The following is a 9,069-nucleotide window of genomic DNA, read 5'->3' as shown; positions in this document are numbered from 1 at the left end:
AAACACATACACGTGGAGCCAGCATTCTCGTTTTGGGCCATTTACTTGAGGACTTGCTTCAGGTAACTGGCTAAAGGCTAGAATGAACGGTCCTTTTTAAATTTTTTTTTCAAAGGTTTTATTTATTTTAGGGTGCCTGGGTGTCTCGATTGGTTAACCCATTGCCTTCGGCTCAGGTCATGATCTCGGAGTCCTGGGATCGAGTCCCACATTGGGCTTCTCATGCTCTCTGGGGAGCCTGCTTCTCCCTCTCCCTCTGCCAGCCCCTCTCCCTGCTTGTGCTCTCTCTCTCTGTCAAATAAATAATTAAAATCTTTATACGTATATATATTTTAATATATTTATTAATATGTATATTAATATATATATTGTGTGTGTGTGTGTATATATATATACACACATATGTATTTCATTTTAAAGAAAGAAGGGATGAGCAGGGAGAGGGACAGGGGAGGGCAGGGGAGGCAGAGGTAGAGACTCTCAAGCAATACTCAGCCTGAGCTCAGAGCCTGACTTGGGGCTTGATCTCACAACTTTGAGAGCATGACCTGCGCTGAAACCAAGAGCCAGACTCTCTGCTGACTGAGCCACCCAGGCTCCCCTGGAACGGCCTGTTCTGAGCAGAGGTGAGACCCATGGAGTTTGCTAGAAGAAGTCAAGAGCATCAGGATGGCATCTGCAGGGTTTCCTTATTCTCCCTGGGTCTCTCTGTGACAGAGGGGATTGTTTGAAGGTCCTTGTAGAGGTTTTCTAAGGGCCTGCCTGCCTAATCTCCCTCTTGGAGAACTGCCCACCTGTGCTTCAAGGGCGAGACGCAGCATCTCTGTTTGCACCATCTTGACACACTTAGCAGCTGGGCACCGCTGCCGGGACACCAGGTGAACGACCTAGAGGGCGCCTCCCTGTGGGCAGGGTTGGGCCAGTCCTAATCTCTGTCCCCCGTGTCTGGAATTGGAACATGGTGTTGGCCTCCTCAGAGCCTAGAGGTAATGTAGGATTTCTTTCCCTCTGGTGTACAAAAGAAACGGACATCTGGGATGCAGAGGGAGCAAAGAAGACACCGCTGGGCCTACAGACGTGGAAATGAGGGGCCACGGGTCCCTCACAAATGCGGAGGACCTCTGCTTCCCGGTTCCTGGCCGTCATGAGGACTGTCCTATCCTTGCCTTTCTGGGAATTGCCCTGTGTCCCAGTCTGATGGTGGTTGTGGGAGGGGCAGGGGGGCATGGGGAGAGGAAGAAAGAATGGAGCTCTCCCACGCATTCCCCTTCCTGGATGGCCATGTCTGGGGGTGGGGGGAGTGCTTAGCATATCCTTAAGGAAGAATATATTCTTTGATCGGAGACAACAGGAGTATATCTTGGGGCAGTCATTTTTCACATGGATGTGGGAAAAACTGTGCAACTGGCAAATTCTGCCTGCTCTACCCAGGACTTGCACCTCTGCCTCTCTGTGTCCCACATTTTGATTCCTTCCTCGGCTGCCAATGATGGGTATAGGGGGTCGAATAGCATCTCCCCCAAATGCATGTCCAGTAGAGCCTTGGAATGAGACCTTATTTGGAAATAAGATCTTTGCAGATGTTCTTGGTTAAAATGAGGTCCTACTGGATTAGGGCAGATCCTAAATCCAAGGGCAGGTGTCCCTGTGAAGAGGAAAGGACACATGTAGGGAAGAAGGCCGTGTGTGGACGGAGTGAGGCTGCAGAAATGTGGCTGAAAACCGAGGAAGGCCGGGGGCCCTGGGCTCGCAGGAGGGCCTGGAAGAGAGGCAAGGAACACGTTCTCCCTCGGAGCCTCTAGAAGGACCCACCTGGCTTTGACCTCTTTCCGAGCTCCCCAATAGAAACAGAACAAATGTCTGTTGTCTGAAGCCCCCCAGTTTATGGTACATTGTTATTTGGCTGAGGGCTGCCCCGGAGTGTGGGCATTTTTGAGATCACTGTGGAGAAAATGGCAAAGTTTTATGCCAAAATCTGACTGGCTGATGTCCACTCTTTGTGGCCCACGGACATGACTATTTTGGAGTGAGTGTCCTCAAAATGCAAACAAGTAAGCCTGCCTGTTCTCTTGACGCCGATTTACACTCTCAACAGAGGGAAACATGTTTGTGGGGCACATTTGCTTTCATGTTTCACATTCCAGTACATTCTCACGACACCCACTTTCCTGCTCAGGAAACTGAGGCTCAGAAAATGTGAACAACTAAAAAAAGGGGCCCAGAGCTGACAAGGGGCGGACCTTGTCCCGGTTCTAATTCCAGACCTCCTCTCATGCCCAAACCGTTTGCAAGGAGTCATTCTGTCCTTACGGAAAATCATTCATTTAAATCAGGGAGAAAGTGGCATATTCGGAGTGAGTATACCTGGAGTCCCAGACGTGTAAGTTGTAACAGGCCCTGGGCCTTGGAGACACTCGGTCCCCACGCAGCAGCGTTCCCAGGAGCTGGCCACGGCTGCCCCGGTGAGCGCCAAGAGCATCGCGGCTCTGGAGGCAGAGTGATCTGACTCCTGTCAAATGGCCCGGGGTCCTGGCAGGGGCCGGTGTTAGCCTTTCTCAGGGAGGGGTCCCTAGACAATGCAGCCCCTGGAAGAGATCCCCTGGGAACGGAGGTGCCTGGGAATGGTACCATTTCTCCCCTGTACATCTCAGCCCTGCGTGTCCTGTCCTTTCGCGCAACTGTCTAATTTGATCCTCATGACTTCCCCAGGTGATATCATGAACTCCCCCGAACAAATCAATGAGGAAACAGAGAGGCTGAGAGCTTTGTCCAAGGTTGCACAGCTAAGAACCTCAGCTCAGGGCTCACGTGATACTTCATGCCACTGCTGAGGGAGAGTCAAATGATTTCTGCTTGTGAACCACCTTCTCTACCTCAACCAAACTCGAAGGGTGAGAACGAACCAGTGAGCAAGAGAAAACTGCCTGGGGGCCACTGTCCCCGGCTTGGCAGATCGCAGATCAAGTCCTCCAGGGATGCCTCCCGGGTCCCCGCAGCCAGCTTGCCCCATCGGACTGGGTCCGTAATGGCCACATGACCAAGCTGGGCCAATCACAGGTCTTTAACTTTTGGTTCTAGCTTGGGGTGGGTGGGGATTGGCTGTTGTCGCCCTAGACTTGGAAAAGCAGATCCTGGAGCTAGAACTGCGGGAAGAGTGGGCGGGTTGAAGGAAGCCTTTATCATGGATCTGTCTGTGCCTGAGGCCAACGGTCTCCAAAAATTCCCTTTCCCTAGAGCTGGCTGGAGTTGAGTTTCCCAAAGAATTGCAGCGAATACAGATATTCTCCGCAGGATTGGGCCACATTCTCCTGGATAGTAGTTGAAATAGACTAACAGACCCTGCAGTGGGAAATGCCCCCCCCCCACCCAAAAGGAGTTTATTTCACATGTATGTAAATAGTTCAAGGCAGTTCAAGTTGGTGGTGGGGTAACCGTCACGGCTTTGCTTCCCCACTATCACAGCGGGGCGGGGGCAGACTTCCTCCCCATGTTAGTAATGAGCTTCTGAAGTTACCCTGGGCATGAGCATCAGCGGATGGGAAAAGAGAACCCGGGGGATGGAATGTGGGATATCGTCATGGGCCAGGCCTGGGAGTCATAGACACCAAGCAGTGACATGGCCCCAGATAACTGCAAGGCAGTCTGGGAAACGTCGTTTGGCTAGTGCCCGGAGAAAGAGGAATCATGTTTTGGTCACCACCTCTCAGCTTCTGCCATACTTGGTAAATGTCTTCAAGTCTGGTCACCATCCCCACCCGGCTACGCACCCCTGCCCAGACACTCCACTTTTAATTAGCCCTGTCCTAATTACCCCAGTCTCAGGGGCCCTAGAGGAGAGAAGGCCCAGTGGTGGGCCTCTAGAGCACCTCGTAAAGGGGGCACTGTGGCAGGACCCAAGCCACCCTCTTGGGACCCCCATCTGTACCAGCGTGAGGAAGGAACCAGCGCACAGAGGCTGCCCTGCAAAGACCAGACAGCTGAGACCTGCTGTGTAAGTCCTCCTGTGCTGGACCCCTGTCTCCTGAGAGCAGTTCTGTTAGAACCTCCAGGGGAGAGAGGAGTGGCTCCCTCCTTCCAGTGCAAGTTCCCAGCAGGCCAGAGCAGTAGGTTTTGGGGGTTTCCAAGCCACCAGCAGACAGCTGGGGTTTTCTTTGCTCTCCTTGGCTCAGTACATAAAGTGCTAAGGCTGAGCCTCTGGGCCCTCAGGTGCCCAGTCACCTACAACAGCTTCCGGAGCCCCTGGGAGAGTGTCCAGTCCTGGCCCTCCTCCCTCAGGAGGCTTTGGCGGTGGGCGGGGGGTGTCTCTGACTTTGCAGACAGTCAACCGTAGGTGCAGAGCCTGCTGTCCCTTCTCTGCCATGAGGACTCCTCCTATTCCCACCATGCCCTTTCTAGCCATAAGGGGAGACAGCCCCCCACCTTGGCATGAGCCCCAGAACCCCACCACCAATGCCACAGAAAGCAGATAGCTGCAATCCAGTGTTGACCCCAGTGGGCTCCTCGCCGGCAGGAACCTGGATGGTGGCGTTCCTGGGGCTCATCTCCAGGCCTGACAGCACGCTCTGACTTCAGCCTCCTCCTGCTTGGTTACATATCTGCAACGCTGATTATTACAGTTTATTAAATCCGGAGAAATAAAATCTTACTGAGCTCCCCTTGCCGCCACCCCACTTCCCCACCAAAATGGAGTATCTTATTTTGCTAACTGCTTAAACATATAACTCCAACAGAAAAAAAATTATCCCCGTGGCTCATATTTTTCATCATTTGGTCATTAAATAGTGATGGATATAAACCTATAAAGAACCTAAACTGAACCTTTTAACAATCCATGAGCAATACTATCATTTCTTTAATAGAACCTGCTGACCGTGCCTCGCGCAGACACCATTTGTCATTTTCAGCACGCAATAATCAATAAGTTGGCTTGAAAATAAATAATATAACAGTCACAATATATTATCTTTCAGACTGGCCTTATACTAACCATAAAATTGGACCAAAATAAGGGAAACTTTTACATAAATGTTAAAAAGTTGGGAACTTCAAGGTGGGGCCTCGTACATGAATTAGATCATTGTCATTGATTCTGTCCCTAATTTGCTTTGGAGTTCTGTTGAGCTGGACCTTCGCTGCTGCCTATGGTTGGGGCGGTGATCCGTGGGGACCAGATTGGACAGACATCCCGGAGTTCATGACGGGGACCCTGGCTCATGTAACTTCAAATAGAAAAGGATTGATTGGTCGCACACCCAGTGCCAGGGCTGGAGACATTTTACTTAGATCTAAGGGGGGGGGGGCACGGCCCAGATTTAGCCTCATAGACTTGCATTCTGTGGGAGAGAAATGCCACACAAAGTCCAGGCCACCTGGTGGCTTTGATGGAAAGCAGGTTCTAGAAGCTGCAAATAGTGGCCGCGATCCCAGTAATCTTCCTGAATTGGGCAACCCTTAGCTGCCCTGCCACAGCTCGGTTTGCCTTCACTGGCCATCTGATGTTGTTCTTCAATAATAATGGAGAACCCGGGTCCCCGATTCACTCAGTCATTCAATAAAAAGTTACCGAGAGGGGTGCGGCAGTGCAGCGTACAGACCAAACCCCCTCCCTGCTGGAGCTTGCGTGCCAGTCAGGGCCATAAAACAGAGCTGATATGTGGATCTGTGATATGCCAGGAGGGGGTCACAGCCAGGACCCCAGAGCTCAGAGGGAGCACGTTGCTGTGAGGAGGGTGACCAGTTGTCCCTGTTCATTCGGGACTTTCGGTGCTGAAACCAGGGCAGTCCCAGGCCCAGCGAGGATGTTGGTCAGGGGGCATCTTCTCACTAAAGCTGCCTTACCCCTGGGACACTCTTGCAGCAATCTACGACAGCCACCGCCTGTCAAAGTTCTAGTATGACGGAGCCAGCAAAGTCGGACTGAGGTTATCTGGGCTTCTTTGCACAGAATTCGGACTCCAACAGACCGAGGAGCCAATCCTAGCCGCTCAAACTACTTAACCTGTCTTAGCTTTGGTTTCCTCCTCCGAAGATGGAGGCAAATGTGCCTTTTCCAGCAGGGTCTTTATGAAGATTAGACATCATGCATATGACATAGCCCGTGGTAGGTGTTCCATAAGTGGTGGTGTTATTAATACATAAAATGCTTTATCCCCGGAGCTAATGGGAAGAACTTCTGCTCCTAGGGGCGGTGTGGAGGTAAGAACCAGTGCCGGCACATTTATTATGAATCAGCGGGCTATGTGGAGCCAAAAATACTCTCCGTGGGTACCGTCTCTGTGACTGATATTAAAAATGACTGATTTAAGGGAAAGTGCTTCACCCCTGTTGCAAACTGAGAAGGTAGGGCTGGAGTATTCTCAGCCTTAAATGCTGCCAGTATTTCATCTTTGGGTAGTCATAAAGTTAAAGGTTAATAGGCTGTACAAATGACAGAGTTTAAAGGGAAAAATGGGGAGGGGGTGAGGAGCTCACCAGAGGCTGCGGGCGCATTGGAGACAGGTGACAGCTCACCTGCGGGGAGGAAATATGGAGGTGGGGCTGGCAGGGCGGTTCCTGGCCCTTCTGGTGTCTGCCCCCATATGGAAACTCCTTATCCCAAGAGCTCTTTTTCTGCAGAGGGGTTTCTCTCCTGGTAGGACTCAAGGACTCGTGGTCTTGGAGAGACGGAGTCTGGGCAGGGCTGTGAAATGAAATGAAATGAGCCCCGAGTACGAGGCTTTTGGTGGCCTGGGGAGAAGCCTGAAGGCTTCAGGTGGAACCGAGGCCCCATTTGCATGTGGTGGACCCTGTGTTCAGAGCTCTGGTTCTCTGCAACACAGCAGAATCACTGAAGTTTGTTGTTCAAATGCAGAGTCCTAGGCTCCTGCCCAGAGGGGGCGTGGGGCCCAGGAATCTGTATTTTAGCCAATTTTTACCCATCTCCAAAACATGCTCTAAGACAGATGATCCATGGGCACACTTGTGAAACCCCGAATCAGCAAATGCATTAAGGGTCAAGGTCTCGATCCAGATTCCTGAACCTTCGGTAAGGACGGGACTCGGGGTTATCAAGTCCTGAGCTGCTCCCAACTCAACCAGGCACTTGTTGAAACTTAGCCCCCAGTGACTTATCTGCCAAACATACTCTTGAAGACGCTAATGAGTGGCCAAGGGTGAGGCCCGCTAACCCCTTCCCCACCATCATGGGGAAATGAAGAGACAGCCCAGGAATGACCTGCCCAAGGTCACAAATGACAGAGTTGGCGCGGGCACCAAAGACCTCTTCTTCCTAAGGGTAAGGACATGGGTTTGCCTCACGGGTCACCAGTGGGAGCCCTGGTGTCACTTCTTTTTATGTGTATTTGGGCCAGCTCTGCTCTGGGCTCTGTCTGGGAACTGACAAGCAGAGGCCATGTGTGAAATTGTCCTGGCTGCAGGTACATGCATAAGGTTCCCTAGAATTCAAAGTTTTCCCCCAATCTGAAGTTTATTTATTTATTTTTAAATATTTTATTTATTTATATTTCAGAGAGAGAGAGCACAAGCTGGGGGAGCAGCAGGCAGAGGGAGAACCAGGCTCCCCACTGAGCAAGGACCCAATATGGGGCTCCATCCCAGGACCCTGGGATCATGACCCGAATCAAAGGCAGACGCTTAACCAACTGAGCCACTCAGATGTCTCAAACATCATAGGGTATCTTTTTTTTTTTTTTTAAGATTTTATTTATTTACTTGAGAGAGAGAGAGAGAGCATGAGTGGAGGGAGGGGCAGAGGTGAGGGAGAAGCAGACTCCCTGCTGAGCAGAGACCCCCCCCCTCCCCCCCCAACTCAGGGCTCGATCCCAGGACCCTGGATCACAACCTGAGTGGAAGACAAATGCTTAACCGACCGAGCCAGCCAGGCTCCCCCAGTCTGAAGTTTTAGATAGAGCAGAAACTGACCTACCTGCAGACACAAACTGATTTAGGGAAGAGACAAATGTTAAACTTGATTAAACAGAACCCAGCCACATATGTCTCCTCTGGGAGAAGACTTTTTATTTTTATTTTTTAAGATTTTATTTATTTATTTGAGAGAGAGAGTGACAGAGAGAGAGTATGCGAGGGGAGAAGGTCAGAAGGAGAAGCAAACTCCCCGTGTAGCTGGGAGCCCGATATGGGACTCGATCCTGGGACTCTGGGATCATGACCTGAGCTGAAGGCAGTTGCTTAACCAACTGAGCCACCCTCGCACCTCAGGAGAAGACTTTTTAACTGAGTATTTTTGCATGTACCAAAAAATATCTTCTCTCTGTAAGGAAATTAACAGATTCCAAAACACCCTTTTTGTTTTATTTCCTTAGATCCTCCCAAAAGCACCAAAAGGTACTGGGCACAGTTCTACTTTAGGACAAAGAAACTGAGGCCCAGAAAGGCCAAATGACTTGTTTAAGGTCCTTGGGTGGGCAGAATAATGGCCCAACGATAACTACACCCTAATCCCCCAAACCTATAAATATGTTACCTTCGTGGCCAAAGAGACTTTGCAGATGTCATGAAGTGAAGGGTTTTGGAGATGTAGAGAGGAATCTGGCTGATCCTGGTGGTGACGCAGGTCCTTACAGGGGAGAGAGGGGGGCAAGAGAGTCAGTGACCCTGTGTGAGAAGGACTCACCCCTTCATTTCTGGCTTTGAAGATGGAGGGCAGGACCTAGAACCAGGAAACTGGGCAGTGCTCAGGACCTGGGAAAGGCAAGGAAACAGATTTTGTCCTAGAGCTAGAAGAGATTCAGTCCTGAAAGACACCTTGATTTCATCCTGGTGAGACCCATTTTGGACTTCTGACCTGCAAAACTGTAAGACGAGGAAGTTGCGTTGTTTTAAGCCATTGAATTGGTGGTCCTTTGTAACAGCAGCAACGACACACGAATACGGTCACCTAGAAAGAAACGGGCACAACTGAACCCAGAGTCACTGACTTAGTACAAGATCCCTACACTGCTGAAGCCAGTGGGAGAGCTCCACCCCTGTGAGGTGAACTGCTGTGACTCCCGCTACCTGCCCTCTGAGAGCCAGTGATGACAGCCACTGGACGGATGGTAAACTATTCAA

Source organism: Martes martes (genome assembly GCF_963455335.1).
Source record: "Martes martes genome assembly, chromosome: 14".
In the NCBI taxonomy this organism is placed as follows: domain Eukaryota; kingdom Metazoa; phylum Chordata; class Mammalia; order Carnivora; family Mustelidae; genus Martes; species Martes martes.
This window is presented reverse-complemented; position numbering follows the sequence as displayed.